The sequence below is a fragment of the Pseudomyrmex gracilis genome, unplaced genomic scaffold (assembly GCF_002006095.1).
Source record: "Pseudomyrmex gracilis isolate BER0280 unplaced genomic scaffold, ASM200609v1 scaffold_1, whole genome shotgun sequence".
NCBI classification, from domain to species: domain Eukaryota; kingdom Metazoa; phylum Arthropoda; class Insecta; order Hymenoptera; family Formicidae; genus Pseudomyrmex; species Pseudomyrmex gracilis.
In genome coordinates this window covers 173,318-190,604 of record NW_018020585.1, presented here as the reverse complement: position 1 = coordinate 190,604, position 17,287 = coordinate 173,318, and the positions used below count along the sequence as shown (strand labels likewise).

At 34.4% G+C, this 17,287-nt stretch overlaps 1 protein-coding gene across 6 annotated transcripts in view; it reads left to right on the top strand.

Moving 5' to 3' along the window:
• LOC109852610 (SH3 and multiple ankyrin repeat domains protein 3-like) overlaps positions 1 to 17,287 on the top strand; it is a 96,824-nt gene that overhangs the window by 36,866 nt on the left and 42,671 nt on the right. Inside the window, exon 1 of one of the 6 annotated variants that reach the window (XM_020423908.1) lies at positions 16,679 to 17,140. The exons of the other annotated variants lie outside the window; for them this stretch is intronic. The gene's annotated coding sequence lies outside the window, so the exon portion shown is untranslated. Of the gene's footprint in view, positions 1 to 16,678; positions 17,141 to 17,287 lie in introns of those variants that run through there. 6 annotated transcript variants of the gene reach the window in all.

Below are 17,287 nucleotides of genomic sequence, written 5' to 3'. Positions count from 1 at the left end.
TCTCTCTCTCTCTCTCTCTCTCTCTCTCTCTCTCTCTCTCTCTCTCTGTCTCATACACTCACACACATTTCTTTCTACACATCAAAATTATCTACATTGTCAATGTCTTCAAAATTTTATAAACTTGATGCTTACTAATAAATATTGCAAACAAAATGGGATAGTATTGGATGTGTAGTTTTTCAAATTTGATGAAATTAATTGTGACATATATTTTACATAAACTGCTGTATAGGAGCGTAATTATTGAGTATACATATCTCTCTTTAAAAAAGAAAATAACAAAAAAAGAAATAAATGTTTCACATAATCGATAATTAACGAGATCGAGTCCTCACGTATTAAACAAAATACGTATGAAAAAGGGCGGTCTTTTGTTTTTAATGATTGTCAGAAAGTTATATAAGAAATTAGATATATTTTTAGTCCACTGTAGCGTTGACGTGTAAATTCAAAATAATTGTAAGAAAATATTAATTACTACCGAAGGGCATTAATGCCTTTGTGAAGTTCAGTCTTTGTTGTTGAAATAATTTTACGCAAATATTAAAAATAGTTCGTGAATACGTTTGTGAAGCCGAGTCTTCGTTGTTATTCAAGATATTGAGATTTTTATTAAAATTGTTTTTTATCGATACTCATATACATCGATACTATTTTTCAATCTGTTAAATATTAACTAATGTGACGATCTATGTATTGTGTAACAATAACATCCTAATAAACATATAAAACTAAACATATATAACTAAATTATCGTGTGGACTTGAAAAATACCCGACACGTAACATAAACATTAATTTTATTATTGTCTTTTGTACGTACGCGCATATTAAACTTTAGTATAATAAATAATAGATATATCAAGTTCTGCGTCAGACTCTGCGATCTATCTTCTGTGTCATATTGAACAAAAGATGTATGTTATCCGAAAAAAGACTGTTCCTTAATTTTTTGCCGCGACCAATTTTCCATTAATCTGTTTGTTTTTATTTTTTTATTTTATCGCGATTGTTTTCGATTTATTTCGATTTATTGCAGATTTGCTTTATTATAGATATCTATGAAACAGATACATGCAGATACTAATTATAATTGATTACGTTGACCGATAGCAATGCTTGCTGTAATTATATTATATTGTAATAAGTTTGATACATGTAAGCATATAGAGATGTTCTTTTAACGCCGTGAATGTGATGCAACGTCGTCACGTGACTACAGGATTAACTTTTTCATTATTTGGCAACTTTGAGAACGGATTTACGGCATCTTCATGTTTTGTGTTCAGAATTCATCAGCCGCTCAGCGAAAAGCCGTTTTGCCATTCGCGTACGTAAAGAAAAAATTTGTCCTGCACGTAAATGGAATGCCACAAAATTTATATGACGGAGACGAGTTCACGACGGGTTAATAATATAGACTGACTCCCTTTACTTCTATCTCTTTCTCCTTCTCTTCTCTTTCATCTCATGGATAGGATCAATAGTCTGGTCCGAGGCAGGGCCGTCCATGAAGAGTATGTTGTCGGGTGCAACAACAAGAACATAGACTTTAGTTTTTATGTCTTTTCTATTATTTATACTTTCCTAATTTATATTAGCTTTTTTTAAAATGAGATCAGTATTATATATACTCTAAGTGTTGGAACGAAATACAAAGAAAAAGAAGAAATATAAAGTTTCGCGACAATCATGTAACCTACCTATTTTTGTGAGTACTTACAAAGTTAATTTAGATTAATTTTTCTTAATTAGAAAACGAATTTTCTCGAGTTGTATTTTTAATAAATTGCTTGTGTGGAGCAGTTTTGTAATTAATCTTTTAAGTTTTGTGTTAGACATGTCCTTTCTTTCTTCTAACAATAAAGTAAAAAATAACAGCTTGTTTTAATTTTGAAGTGTTGATGCAAACGTAGTAGTAATTTACTATACTCTCTTACTACTCTCTCTCTTTCTTTTTTTCTTTCTCCTCTTTTGTACATACGAAGATTGTTTGATAAGTCCGTGCAAACTTCGAAGGATGACGCCACTACGATAAAATTGTCGGCGACTTTACATCTAGTAATCTTCAAAAAGTCGCATATCTTTCAGGCAGAATGGTTAGTTAATCTGTTATTGACTGTCGTTTGGATCGATCTTTGGCTTCTGAAAAAATGGAGAAAATTAAACTCCGTGTGTTGATAAAAGATTACTTTATGAGTGACAAAACAGAATCGGAGAGAGAGAAAGCTTAAAAATTATGACAAATCTATACCTTCGATTAAAATGGTTTATAAGTGGTTTTATGATTTTTGATGTGGCCAAATGAACACAAGTGAACACGCTAAACGTCCCGATCGTCCTGTTGAAGTCATTCAAGAATGTCAGAAATGATTGAAGAAATCCATGATATGATGATAAAGGACAGAAGATTAAAAATGTGTGAAATTTCTAAAGCATCTCAATAGATTGCGTACATAATATTTTGCATGAGAATTTTACATTTGCTAATAAAAAAGCTGTCTGCAAAATTAATGCTTTTGCTCAATTGATTATGATAAAAACTTCAGCTCGCTCATCTGCAATTGTAATGGCAAAATTGGTAAAATTATGCTAAAAAATCATTCCCTCCATATTCTTCACATTTCCAAAGAAAAAATTCCTTGTAGGAAAGAAATTTGGATTTAGAAGTAATTAGCGAAACAAATCCCTATTTTGCAGAGTTAGACCAATCTTACCATATATTGTAAATAAGGTAAAAAAAACTTCAGAATCGTTGGACTAAGTGTATTAATCTTAAAGATGAGTATATAGAAAAATAGAAATTTTTTTCTAAAAAAAAAAAAAAAACGGTTCTTTTATTATTTTTGTATGAACTTATCGAATCCTATTTATATGAGAAGAGACTTTCAAAAAATTTGTCGAATACAAGGGAAAAAAACAAATATTATTTTTCGTTTTCAATATATTCTCCGTTAATATACTTTTTAGATCTTTCAAGTCATTTATTTATATTCTCAAAAAACATCCTCTATTTTGCCGAATTGGGAAGGCGATTGCACAGAAAGCGAGAGATTCCAGGTTTGACTCCTGGCCGAGGTGCTTTTTCGCAATATTTTAAATTAGATAGAGGAGGAAAATGAACATATTTCATATATGTAATGCACATTCAGCATCCTATTTGAAAAAAATTGAATTTTTAATTCAAAATTCAGTTGTAAAAATTTACACTGAAATAATATAAAAAGCGCGCTCATGTGTGTGTATGCGTATATGTATACACACATATATTTGTTTTTGTATTGCTAATTAAGTCATCGTGTAAATATTAAATGTATTATCTTTGTAATAAAAAAAACTGTTGTAAAACTGTTGTAAATAAGATAATATATAAAAAGACGTATATATGTGTGTATATATGACACGATGACTTAATTAGCGATATGAAAACAAGTTACCGAGGTAAATGTAATTACAATTAATTATAATTGTAATTAAACACTTCACGCATAGAAATAGAATGTTTGCCAACACCGTATGTATTTGTGCTCTTATTTTATGAGCACATTTTTATACACATAACTGCATACTTGGAAGTATTTAACTATTATTTTTTTTATTTAAAAAATTTGATTTGTAATATTAGAAAGCATACATAATACGACGTGTTAAATATCGATGAAAATTAGTCGTGTACGTATAAGTTGCACATTAAAATTGAATATAAATGTAAGAAATGTAAAAGATTTTATAATGTAAAAGTATAAATAAAGTAATAATAAAATATAATAATATAATAATATAATAATATTATGTACCTATATCTGTTTAGATATACATATAATGTTAAACTATTTTAAAATACTTGTGTAAATTTTGTACACTTTTTTGTCAATGAAACGAACATATGTAGACACAAGTAGGTATTATATTTTGAAATTCTTCTTCTGTAGTCTCTGTTCTCTTCTTGCAAAATTCATTACTGGCGTCTTTTGAATCATCACCGTACCGTTTTGCCACATCCGTCGTAATACTACCACCATGACGCGACTGCAGAAATAGGATCGCGTTCAGCTTCTGGACTTCCGTTGCGCCGCGTCGGCACGCTTCCGGTTTCTGTCGCAATAACTTCAGCGACTACTGGGAAGGGCGCGGTTCGATTTGCTTACTTTATGCATACAAGGTATCCTACAAAAAATAAATTATAGAGTTATACATCTGATACGATATTCCCAAACATAAGCTAAAAAATTACTTTTAAACAGTCGTTCTTTAAGTAATTATAACTCTAACAATTTAAAAAAAATTAATTAGTAAGTTTATATTGTAGATAGGTAGGGTGTGTTTTGAGTTTTTCCTTTGTTATCAAAGTTCTTTCGAATTTGTAATAGTAATCCAAAAATGAACAAAAATGTTCATTTGATGTTTTCGTTGAGCTGAAAAATCTTATATTTATATTCTCAGTGTTTTAATAACATGAAAAAGTGTTCGAAGAAGTAGTAGTACATTCTTTGCTGACTCCTGCTGGTGAACGGTAAAAGGTTTTCTTTAGTCTTATACTTGTTTGTTTTGCCCGTTGATACTGTCTGCTCGTTTCTTAATATCAGTTAAGCTTGGAGCTACTGTCGGACGATTGCGCGTTTTTCTCTTGAAATCCAACTGCGTTTTTCAAAGTAGCAAGAGTTGGTAGCTAGAGCGGATACTTCGCGTGTGCTCTCTTTTATTGTTTATTGCATCTTTCAGTGCCAAACTCCAAAAGAAAGCCAGACCGGGACACACCTTGCGCGTCTCTTCTCTATTAGTTCAAATACTCGGTGTTAGAGCATGTGCCTTTCTTCCGCATCAAAGACAGGATATTTTGCGCGCATTCTGCGTTTTTTGAAAATGATGGTTTTGATAGTTATAAATATTTGAGACGGACAAAGTAATTAGAAAATTTCAAAGTTGTTAGTTTTTCTCTTTGCGTTTTAGTCGATTAATTAATTGAACTATTTTGTAAACGTATGATCATTAATGAATAACATTTTCAACTTTTGTTCTTTGTAAATATCTCTCTTTTTTACAATATATATACATATGTGTTTACTTAACGATATTTCAATATCTCTATAAACTATAAACGCCATAAAAGAAGAATGTCTACGAGAAAAATCTTCTATCAAAAATCGCGTCTATTCTGTATCAATCTCATGATCGTTACGCCACTTATCATTCTTTTCGATCATCTCTTGCGATCCGTCGAACGAGCAGTTTTCCTTTCTTTCCTTACTTTGGACCAAACGTTATGGAGAAAATTCAACACTACGAAAGCTTGTCTCAGCGACTCGAGTGCAATGATGTGGAAAATCGGTCTTTCTTTTTGTCTATGGCAGTCTTCTGCTAAGCGAAGTTATCGGATACGATGACACGGCTATTAAACTTTACATTAATCATTGGTTTTTCTCGTGTTTTTTTTTTTATATTTCTTTTTTTATATTTCTTTGTAGTTATCATTTTTTGAAATTTGAAAAACCATGCAAAGTTATCAAATGACGCATACAAACTATTCGTAAGATTGTTAATATTATAAATAGATTTTTGATGAGATAAGGTGAACAAAAAATTGTTTGCTCATAATAACATTCATATTAACACACATTTATCGTGAAAATATTATACACAAAAATATAGTAGTTATTTTTCCTTCCCTTATAAAATTATAATAATTTTCACATAGTTTGTAAAGTTTTTTTAATCGATATTATACATATTTTATTCAATCTTTATATTTAATTAAATTTTATTTTATTTTAGTAAGTTGATAAAAGAATTTAAAAACTACACTACTTAAAAGATGTGCTCTTTGCATTTTGATTCAAACATTTGTAGTGTGATAGCAAAGTGCAGAGATCTCCCTGTGAAGAAAAGCGCGATGACAAGGACGCTCAAATAAAAGAGATGAGGAATCGAAATCAAATGAAGCCGGCCGAGAACCGAAAAATAAAACGATCATCTAAGACTCTTGTCGAATAGATTAAAAAAAGAAANAATAAAAAAAAAAAAAAAAAAAAAAAAAAAAAAAAAAAAAAAAAAAAAAAAAAAAAAAAAAAAAAAACCGAAGAAAAAAGTTATCGTCGAAACTATGTAAACTTCCTTCATGCAACTATTCTTTTGCGCAATTCGGGCTCCGTCTTAGTCTATTTCATGCGTAATTTTTTTTCGCGACAGTATCTTTTCCTATCTGTTAGATCAAGAACGTAATAACGTGTGTACACGAGAGACGACGGCAGTTCTGGTAACGATCGATACATATCTGATCGAAATGGAAGAACAGGATGTAACGATGAAACGGAGCGACGTGGTGCAACGGCAGCGACTGCGTTTCTCTTATTTTCTTTCTTTTCCGCGTCTTCCTTTTTCTCTGTCTTTCTCTCGTGCTTCTTCTTCTTTTCTCTGCGGAGCGCGCAGCATCAAGAAGAGAGTGGCTGTATCGGGCACCCCGCTGCCACACTGACTCTGATATACTCGCAAGATATCCGGGCAAGATTTAGTGCATCCTTTTGCTAGCTGCCCCGCAGAAAATCTTAGCTGGGAATCTCCCTTACAGCCGATCGAAATGTTTCTCCTGTCCTTGAAATGAATACTACTAGTGGGAAAACAAGGTGAGTAAACGATAGAAGCAAAACTCTCTCTCCCTTCCCTCGCTCTTTTTTCAGCAGTGCTCTCTATTCACCCTACTTTTCCTCCTCTATACTTTGATTTGTTTTTTTCTGCATCTTCCGACCGTGACCGTCGCCGCGCAATGGTTCCATTTCGCGCTTAGGACATTGTTTTTTACCTGCTTATAAAACGTAAATATTACAAAGATTACAATTAGAATCGCGACTTGGAAGAGAGTAACTTACGATTTTTTATACACATAAATTGTGTAAAATTAATTAATTTTCTTATGTAAATTACCTATATTAATCGTTTAAGAAGAGACATCTCGTTTGCTTCCTTATTTTTTATGACTTATCCGAGTCGTGTGTCGAGAAAAAGACAGTAGACGAGGAATGAGAATTAAGAGAAGGAAATATGAGGAAGTAGAGAAAAATTTCAGTTTTTCATCCCGTATGAAACCACCTGCCAACATGAATTTCCGCATAAATTCTCGACTCTGCAGCCAATAAATTGCGGCGAATCCTCTCTGTTGTAAGACGTGTCCGAGCCAGCATCGCCGGTGTTATATTCCGGTTCTTCGCCGGAACTTCTGTCCTTTCTTTCATCTCACTTCCTCTGTGTCCTTCTCTTCCCGTCGTTTTGTTTTCTCTTTTTTTTATCATCTTCGTTTTTTCGTAGACGTCATGGTGCCAGACACAGGTCTCGACCTTCTGCGGTTTGTTTTTCAATGGCCGCATTTTCCTGTCACGTTTTCGTGTTCTTTCTCTTTTTCTTCTTTTCTCTTCCTTTTTTATTCTTTTTTTTCACATACACATCATATACTTTTATATTTTCTAAAACATTTTATTAAAAGAACCTCGCAATATTCTTATGGAAATGACTTACGGCTAATTTTTCTGAGACTTTGTTTACATAATAGTTCTCAATACATAGAACAAAAGGGTCAATAGGCACAAAGTCCGGTGAAAAATAGTTTTCGAGATATGGAACCTAAAATCGCATTGATCATGTCCAGCAAATTTACCAGTGCGACAGAACATCGCATCATAAATCCGACCTACGCTTGCAATTGTCGCTAGCGCTAAGTGAAATTTACTCACAGAACAAAAAAAAGATTTTGCATGATCGTCGCAGTGGCACTGGTTGGCATATTACGAATTTGTTTCGGCTACACTGTAGCAAAATTCTCTTTCAAAGAAACTGACTGAAACCAAAACTGAAACCGAAGTTTCGGTCGGACTCTATTATCTATCTATCTATCTCTATTTCTCTTTCTTTCTTTTTTCTCTCGTTCTCACGCACTTTGTCTTTACTTCTTATTAGAAGTGTATTCTCGGCACTATAAATCATTTTTTCATTTTTCAAAGCGGATAATGAACATACGCTTGAAACTTGGAAATATCTTGAAGAAATGTATATTTACATTAGACAAATTTTCAAATCCGCATTTAAAATTGAGATAAAACGTTTTCTCGGAAAATGTATGTAAACTTGTTTTAAAGGTGTAAAAAATTGTATTTCTATTTTGCGTTTTTAACTAAAATTGAGCAAAGGACACATCGCATGATAATATAATATCGTAAAAATTAATAATAAAATAATATTCTGATAATAATAGGTAATCGGAAGTCATTTGATTCGCGTATATCTTTATTAGCAATCTCACAAATGAAGTGTATGAGAATTTTTGCGTGCATTTAAAGCCCGAAGACCATCCACATCTACAGCGTATGATTTCAATTTTGTTTCTTTTTTTCTCACGTCTTCGCCAAACCGCACACAATTTTTTTTATTCTATAGCGTTTGCGCTCGTCAAGCTGCAAGAGAAAGCCATATTTTTCATTTTGGCGCCCGCAGCTATGATGGTTTTAAATGCAAATTTTGGGACTGGCGCGGAGCGGCGGCGAACATTCACCATCAATAAGTTTTCAGGCATGATCGGTCATCAGATTTGCGTAAGAATAGTGAGAGAGACACGCCTGCAGACAATCCGAACAAGTCGCGCGGATTACACGGTTTATAGATGAACCGTAGTGCAATTACAAAACTCAAGAGCTGTATAATTATGATTATATTTAACAACGTGGCTATATAAGCGATATAATTCCTTGAATTATTTTATGAATCTCTCTTATTTGGTTATGGATTATTCGACGGTATTAAAATACGTGATATTTCATATATACAATGCTGAATTTTTTAATTTTGATGAAAGCGCAAGGTTACCATTACGAGCTGCATATATTATAACGCATTCACATGAGGTAAAATTAAATCTTTAATTAAATAAAGTGATAATGAATGTTGATTAATTAAGCCACGTAGGAACAAAGATTAAAATAATAAAAGTTTTAAGCAATTCGAATTGTTTACGCAAATCGATATAAGACACGGGTCGTTGACCGAGGCGCTATCGTTTTGCTTTCATATATCACGTTTGGGAAGAAGGTATTTCGGAGAGCGTCATAACACCCGTTACAAGCATTATAAAGAATCATGGAGAGCCCGGCAGCATGGGGTGGCCTCGAGCCGCGGCCGTTTGTGCCCGAAAAGGCTCACTACGACGATGGTGTAAAAAAGAACAAGGAAACACAGGGACGAATGCCAAAAAGAAGCAAGAGAGTTAGCGCTATGTTGGCATGTTGCAGACAGTGAGAGAGAAAGAGAGAGAGAAAGAAAGAAAGAATATGGACGAGAGCGAGAGTGAACGTTGTGTTTGTACGTATCGTATAAAGTAGATAACCGAGAGTTCGGCAAAAGCCGAGGAGAAATGCAAGAGCGAAGAGACAGAGAGAAGCCGCGCTAGAAGATGAAAGGAAGACGAAGACCGGAGTGAAAGCGAGTCGCTGACATCACGGAATGATAAATGCATTTAGGAAAGAAGCCGCATAAATCCCCCCCCGAAGAATATCCGCAGTGTCTGGTTAGAACATCTTTCGGCAGAACTTAGCCCTGAATTCACACGAACCTCGTCGTTGATAAGAGCAACTAAAATGACTCTTGTTTATTGAATTCACTATTTGACTAATTTCTTTTCTTTTGAGTGTTGTAACTAAGTTTAATAAATATATTTATTAAAATGTTGTTGAGTAATTATTATAAAATAAACGTAATTAAGTTAGTATTATTCCATGTGCAAATTTCAATCATTAGACTACAGTCTAACTGCAAATTGCGTAAAACTCCATTTTAAATACATTAAATCTTTTATGTTGTAACACATACATAATAAAATTCTTATATAACGTATTATTTTTAGTGAAGCACTTTTCGGTCATTATGAAACACTGCACCTGCATAGAAATATAGTTGCATCGTGTCACAAGAAACAGAGTCGTTCGAGATCTATCAAATATCGATTGATTCGCGTAAAAAAACTGCGAGAAAGCGAAATGCTGGTCACGTTCATTCGGTCTTGGATGTGTTTTCCCTGCTGGTGGTCAAGCGGTGCAGCGGCGGGTGTGGCGAGAAACGTTCGTCAAGAGGCGTGGGAAGTTATGGCGAAAGGTTACATGTCTATCACGGAAATATTTCACCGTCTTAGAGAACAGGTCCTGCCGATCTCAATGGATCACGAGCTGAGTATTTATCGTAATAGATAGTTGCGCACCGCTTGGATATCGCATAATAATGTATTGTAAACGTCAGTAAGCGGCAAGATAATAAAATAGTATGCGTGCGAAAAAAGTGCAAAAGAAGCGTTTTCGAAGAGCACATTAGAAATAGTAGCACACTTGATTTTTTTTTTTTTTTTTCTAAAGCGTTAATGTCAAATCGATTTGATATTTATCCTTCTGTTTTTAAATAAAAAACTGAAATTATAAGATTCAAAGGAATAATTGTTTTTGCAAGCCACTGTTTAAACAAAAAATCCGACATTTAAATTGAATCTTTGGTTAAGGATATAACTGGATTTGCAGAGTTACGGGGTAAAACATAAAAAAAATAAAGATCAAAACTTTACTGAATTGAATGGTTGAAATGAGTATGCTAAGTAAATCACCTTGTTGTCAAAATCTCAATAGTGATCGTAGAGATTTGATGCTGAAAAGCTTTGTTAATTTTGCGACACAATTTGAACAAATATTTCAAGTTTCATAAATCACACACGTTATGTCAATCGAAAATAACATTTTTTAAAGGAAACTTAATTATATATATATATTATTACGCATAAATAAGATTTTTACTTATATCTGCGAACGTTTAAAGAGATCTGTTATTTCCTTGCGCTTAATAACACGGATTCATAACACTATATGACATGCGATGCATGTAAACGCTTGGACACGTAGGCGTGCAATGTAATGAAACTGTCTTATTGAGCAAATTATACTTAAAGTTATGAAGTAGCAGTTATAACACATAAAACGAAAAGTAGCAAAATCTGTTATATTATTAGTCCAGAATATTGCATCTCTAATGTTGAATTGAGATGTCAAGAGTTTCGGTAATAACAGAAAAAGTTCAGCAAAACTGTGATAAATAAATTTATTTTGTGAAAAATGAATGATTGAGAATCGATATTTTTCAAGTTTTACATTTTACTCAATATAGATATAGAATAATTTGTATATAAAATATGTATTTTCCCAGTTATAGAGGAAAGAATTTTCTTTATTTTGCGGAGAAGAAAAAACTAGTGTATATACGTTTCTTTGTTGAAGTTTTGTCGTGGCACGTCTGGCATGCACTTCGCGCAAGACTTGGAAAAGAGATGTGCAGAAAACAAATGAAATTAAATACACAGCGCGAGCAAAGGCTTATTGCGTAAAATGAATCACAAGTGGTCAGGCAGGCTCGCGTGAACGTGTAACTGGTCAAAGAAAACTTCCCGATTCTATTGCGAGTCTCGACCGGTTGACGATGGAATTTCTCTGTTAGTCGTGTTCTTCCTTTTTCTTTGTACTGCGCCTAGTCCGTTGTCGCTTTTGCCAATTGTGTGGCTCCCCCTATAAGTAATTTTGTCTTCTCCTACGACTTCCTCTTACGCATATTCGTCAACTTATTTTAAATTATCGGTACGTATAATAATTGCACACATATATAGTGAATAAAAAACCAGCGTAATATGCACAATTTTCCAGATGAATGATAGAAGCAAATCGGTTAAATTTTATAGTTATTTTAGTAAAATCATTAAAGATGATATATAATTTCTTACATACACTCGTAAAATGAAGTGTTTTATGTGCCCCCCAAGCCACTCTCTCTAAGCAGACAATTACAAATATAAACCACTCCACTTTAAATGAATTGAATTTTAAGTGAAGCGAGAAAACAACTTTCTGCCAGACGTCGTCGGTTAGGACGGCTGCAACAAGGAGCAAAATGTCTGCGAGGATTTGTAGCAAGATTTCCTCGATTTTACATTGCTCTGAAACACTGGTGAGAGAAAGTGCCGCGCCCCCTTCGGGAACGTCAGTTCTTCGGATCGGGTCTCGAATTGCCTCGAAGTCGATTCTCTCAGTCGACAATGTGACGCAATCTCTTACATTGTACACATATATATTGCAAGCGAGTTTCGTCTTAACGACAAATAGCTATTAGAACTTTTTGTTAGAGTAAGCGCGATTTAACCATCATTCTGTCAAAGATTTATTGGACACGTGTATGTTCCGATTAGCGATTGTTGAAAATAATTGATATTTTATATACATATTTCCCAAAATCCTCGGTACACACAATGACTAAAAAGACTTTTTACTGCAATTATTATCAATAAATATTATATATAGACAGAAGACGCTTACTTAAATCGTATTACAGTTGGTTTCTTTCATCTCCGCGGAAGATCGACTCCGCATCTGATTTTATGGCTGATTTAACATAGCTATAATTTATCAATTTAGTGGAGTATTTTTTACATCTCACAATCCTTCAATCCGGTCTTTATAGATATCAACATGATAGGACAGAGGCGTGCATAAAGCGATATATATATATATATATATACCGGACGTGCCTCCCCGTTGTGCGCGAGGTAGCAGATATTTACAGTCCCCGCTTACCCACACCTACACAATGCGGTTTTACTCATTTATCTTTCCCTCTCTTCTTCGTCTGTCTCCACATCCCTTCCTTCCTGCACCCGCTTACGAATACTCACGCATGAACACATGGTAAAGAGATACGTATATCAACGTTATACTTCCACGTACTATATATATATATGTGCGAACTTCCATACAAAGTTGTAACTGCTGCTTCTTTCTTAGATGAAGAGAAAGAGAGAGACGCAGTTTTTATTAACAATGCTTCGAAATATAATTTTCTTAAGTGCAAAAGATAAGAATAAAAGTATTTAAAACAAACAGATAAAAAGCATAAAAAATTATTACAATATAAGTACAAACAAAAAGAAAAGAAAAGTATTTAAAAGAGATGTATAGAAAACGAAAGTAGTGATATAAAAATACATATTATAAAACAATTCAAGCAGAAAATTGAAAGCAACTATCCAGTAAGTGTCTGTAAAACAGTTTTAAATAAATCTTTTTAAATAATCAGTTAAATCTACGGTTTTTATATTAGAAGTATTATTCCAGATTTTAACCCACGAGATATCTCACGTGGATAAAAAAAAAACATTACCTTTTTAAATCGCGCGCCATTCCTATGTAGATGGAGGAGCGGATCTGGAACGAAGATAAGGAAAAAGGCCCTGTTCGGTTATTACCGGCAGTACTGAAAAATCTATAGGATACGTAACGTGAACCTATAGATTTTTCAGTACTGCTAGTAATAACCGAACAGAGCCAATGATTCATAGTATATATCCACCTTGTAGCCAGCTTCAGTCCGTGCGAAAGGAGAATGCCAAAAAGAAAAATTTGTGTCTTTCTGATCTTGGTGGGATATAAAGTTTTTGAAATAGATCGTTACGACACCATTTTTTCCTTGCAATATAACTCTTGAACTTTATTCTTTGGTACATTAAAGAGTCTTTTTATCTTTTTTTAAACTACAAAATTACTTTTTTTTAAAACAAAACATGTTTTCCAAAACTTTTGTTACCAAAACTATTTTCTATTGATAAAAAGAAAATGCAAAAAAACATTCTTTTCAATCTAACACTGTCTTCAAGACTATTTAACCTTGAGATTCATGTAACAAAACATTTTAATAATCCTCATTATACCGGAGATACAAGTTCGAGAAAATCAGTTGTCCCATTTTGATTCTGGTAGAATATCAACGGGAGTCAAAATACGTGGGATAACTGAGGGTTAATTGCTACGCTTTTAAAAGACCGTTTTTACATCTCTATATGATATAAAGACATAATGAGATTATCTTCTATTGCATTAAGATTACATTTCTATTGCAAAAATATAATATAAAACAAAGATAGATTGACGCTTGTGTGCACCGAGTGGTTTTTCCGAACGCAGCCTATTGTCAGAAACTTGTCTTTTACGTAAACCTCTGGTCTATCAATGTCCCGTCTCTTGTCCTATTCTTTTAACTTAATAGACTGACTATTCTCGAATAGTGAACGCACATATCATCTCTGAATAATTTTTTCCGTATATTAATTTTGGTGTATTGTGAATGTGAAATTTTGAGTGCGAAATTGCAAGACATGTATATTTTTACTCAACCTTAAATATATCTTGCAAAAGTTAATAAGAACTGTTTATGATGACCGGAAGAGAACACAGAACACAGTTCCGTTTTTTCCGGAACTTTCTATTCTCCGGTTGAGTCACAATTAAATTCATAATGTAAATAATATTGATAAAAATGGGGGATGGCCATTCCATCGTCCTCGATACTAAATTGTTCCGGTATAACAGCACGGTCGTTGAAAGGGGCGATGAGATTCACGAAGAGCGTCACATCCTTCAGATTAAAAGCTAGCAAGAGGGCGAGCTTCCCCCCAATCTCTTTTTCTCTCTATGTCAATCTGGAATAAAGCTCCAACCAACACGAGTGAGCTAAATTGGAGTCGATCTAATCTGAAAGAACCTTGCGGCCGCTAGATTTTTATTTCCTTCCTCTTAGAAAAAATATTAGGTACTCAGTGAAAGTTACACCAACGAGATGATGATGAAACTGACGTCACGTAAAGTAAAGTCTGTACCATATTTTTACGCGTAAGATCCGGTTTAATTCATTATATCATTAAGCTCGTTAAGAGCTTAACGTACATTTCTTAATGTAAGTATAAAAGTGTACAGAATAAGATAAAAATTATTATATCTAAAATTTTCTATAAACTTATCTTGAGTATTTTTTAAAAGATTGATATAAAATGCATCTAATTTTGATATATATATACATATATATATGTAGTTGATATATTTAGTTGATATATATATATATATATATATAATTTATATTTTCTATTTAATATAATTTTAGTTGCGTGACGCACGCACGATAAGTACATATAATAATCGATAAATATAGCACTTATAAGATATATTTGTCACTCGCGATAAATGTCTTGTAAGCGACGACATTTCGTACATATACACGCGTTCCATCCCACTTCGCTCCAAAAATGATTAACGGATAATAATTATCTATACGATCAGACAATAATGGATACTTAAGTGTGAATTATGTCCGCATAGCAGTTGCTAATCGCGAGAAAAATAAACGTTCTTTTCTTTTTTGTTTTATCGGATCAGAACATTATTGCTGCGCTTCGACAGTATGATCGAGTTACGATACATCACATAACGATCGCGACGACAATCATCGGGATTTCCCTCTTTTTTGTCCCTAAACGATTCATTATTTTCTGCTTTCATAGGATTGCAAAGACTTTTAAGGTTACAACGTAAACGATAGCGATCTATCTTGTGATCTTCTAGAAAAGAGTTGCAGTCAGAAAAGGCACTATTACTGTTCCTAATGAGAATCGTTACGTTATAAAACAAATCGACAAGAGCGGCAAAAATTTTCTCTCGCGCCACAAATTTATTTATACGCCACAATACTCTGTCTCTCTCTCTCTCTCTCTCTCTCTCTCTCTCTCTCTCTCTCTCTCTCTCTCTCTCTCTCTCTCCCCCTCTCTCTGTGTGTGTGTGTGTGTGTGTGTCGATATTGCAATGAAAACATCGATCGAAGCTGTCTTAAAACAACAACGCGAGATACCACGCGCCATTTTTGGTATGTTTGTCGGTAAAAATGGACGCAAACAATCTCCTCCTCTCGTATGTTTCACGAGATCATCGATAATATTGTACATAAAAAATGTAGTTGCATTTGTCACTATTCTCATATTTTTATTTCATAGCGCGATGTTGGTAATGAAATAAATAAAAAAAAATTTTGATATATAAATTCTTTATAAGTAGATATCTATAATTATTTCAGAAATATAGAAGACGTATATAATAAAACATTGTGTGTATTGTGTAAAAATTAAATGGTTTAAAATTAAATAGTTCACTTAGAAATTTTAATTGACTTTATATTTGTGAATATAAAATCTTTCATTCATCTTTATGATGCATCGATATTAAATATTCTAGTTTCGTTACTTCTAATAAAAATCAATCATTTGATGACACGAGATATTTAGGTATGTATCACCGGCGTGCGTCCCTTTGTTACCTCGTTGAAGACGCTCGTCCTCCACTTGACCTTCCACTTTCGATATTCTACTTCTGATCGCGACTAATGATTCATACACTCGCGACTCTCGATACGTATTTGCTCTCGCACACGTTCAAAAGCATCACCACCAGCATCAGCGACGAAAACAACAACGAGCGAGAGTAGTGTCCAACCCTTTGATGGTCGCTAAGGCGGGGAGGCAAGAGAAACGGGGCGTAGAGAGAGCACTCGGTCGATCTCTCGTCGTTGCCAGGCGACCAACATCCACCAACTCCCTCTCTCTCTCTCTCTCTCTCTCTTTCTCTCTCTCAGTTACCCCTGCAACCCCAGAGTGTAACTTCTGAAAACTGGCACCCGGCGCCGTGGCGCCATCTACGCCGCCCCATGCGCGAGAGGACGTCATCCTCTTCTCACGGGGAGAGGAAAGGAGACGTGCCCCCTTCTTTCGACCCCCGCCGCAGTCGCGCGATGCACCCCGCAACGCTCGGTCTTGCAATCGAAGGTATTGTCGGTCGTTATATGTTTCGCTCTTGTCGAACGTTGTCTTGTTCCGGTAATGGTGCACTTGGCGATCGAAAAGTGGTGAAGGTGATTCCCGGCGAGAGAACTACCGTCTCCAGCGAAATTCTCGTCCTCGACGCAACGACGCTCGCGAGGCGACGGATCCTACAGCCGGAAATACGCGACGAGTAATATCGGGGGTCGTAACGTCGCCATATTGCTGAGACGTACGACACCCTTCGAAGCGTGTTTTGCAACTCAGTGACAAATACGATACAATACAATACGGTGCGGTGCAGTGATATGATAGTGGGTGGTTTTAAGTTTGTTTTTTTCGACAATGACCGTTAGTGACAAGACAATAAGATTACGCGATAATTCTGGTGCCTGTTCGCTCGCTCTCTTTCTCGCCCATCGGCTCTGCGAGGGTCGTTGAACCAGGAGTAAGTCGCGAGACTACGGTATCGACACGTGCTTTCCGAGAATTCCAAGTGACTTTTACCTGAGCTGTTGCTAGTAACAGTAATTTAATTATCTCGGAATTAGATCTATACGACCGATGTTCCTTCAAGATTTCTCTTCAATGTTAT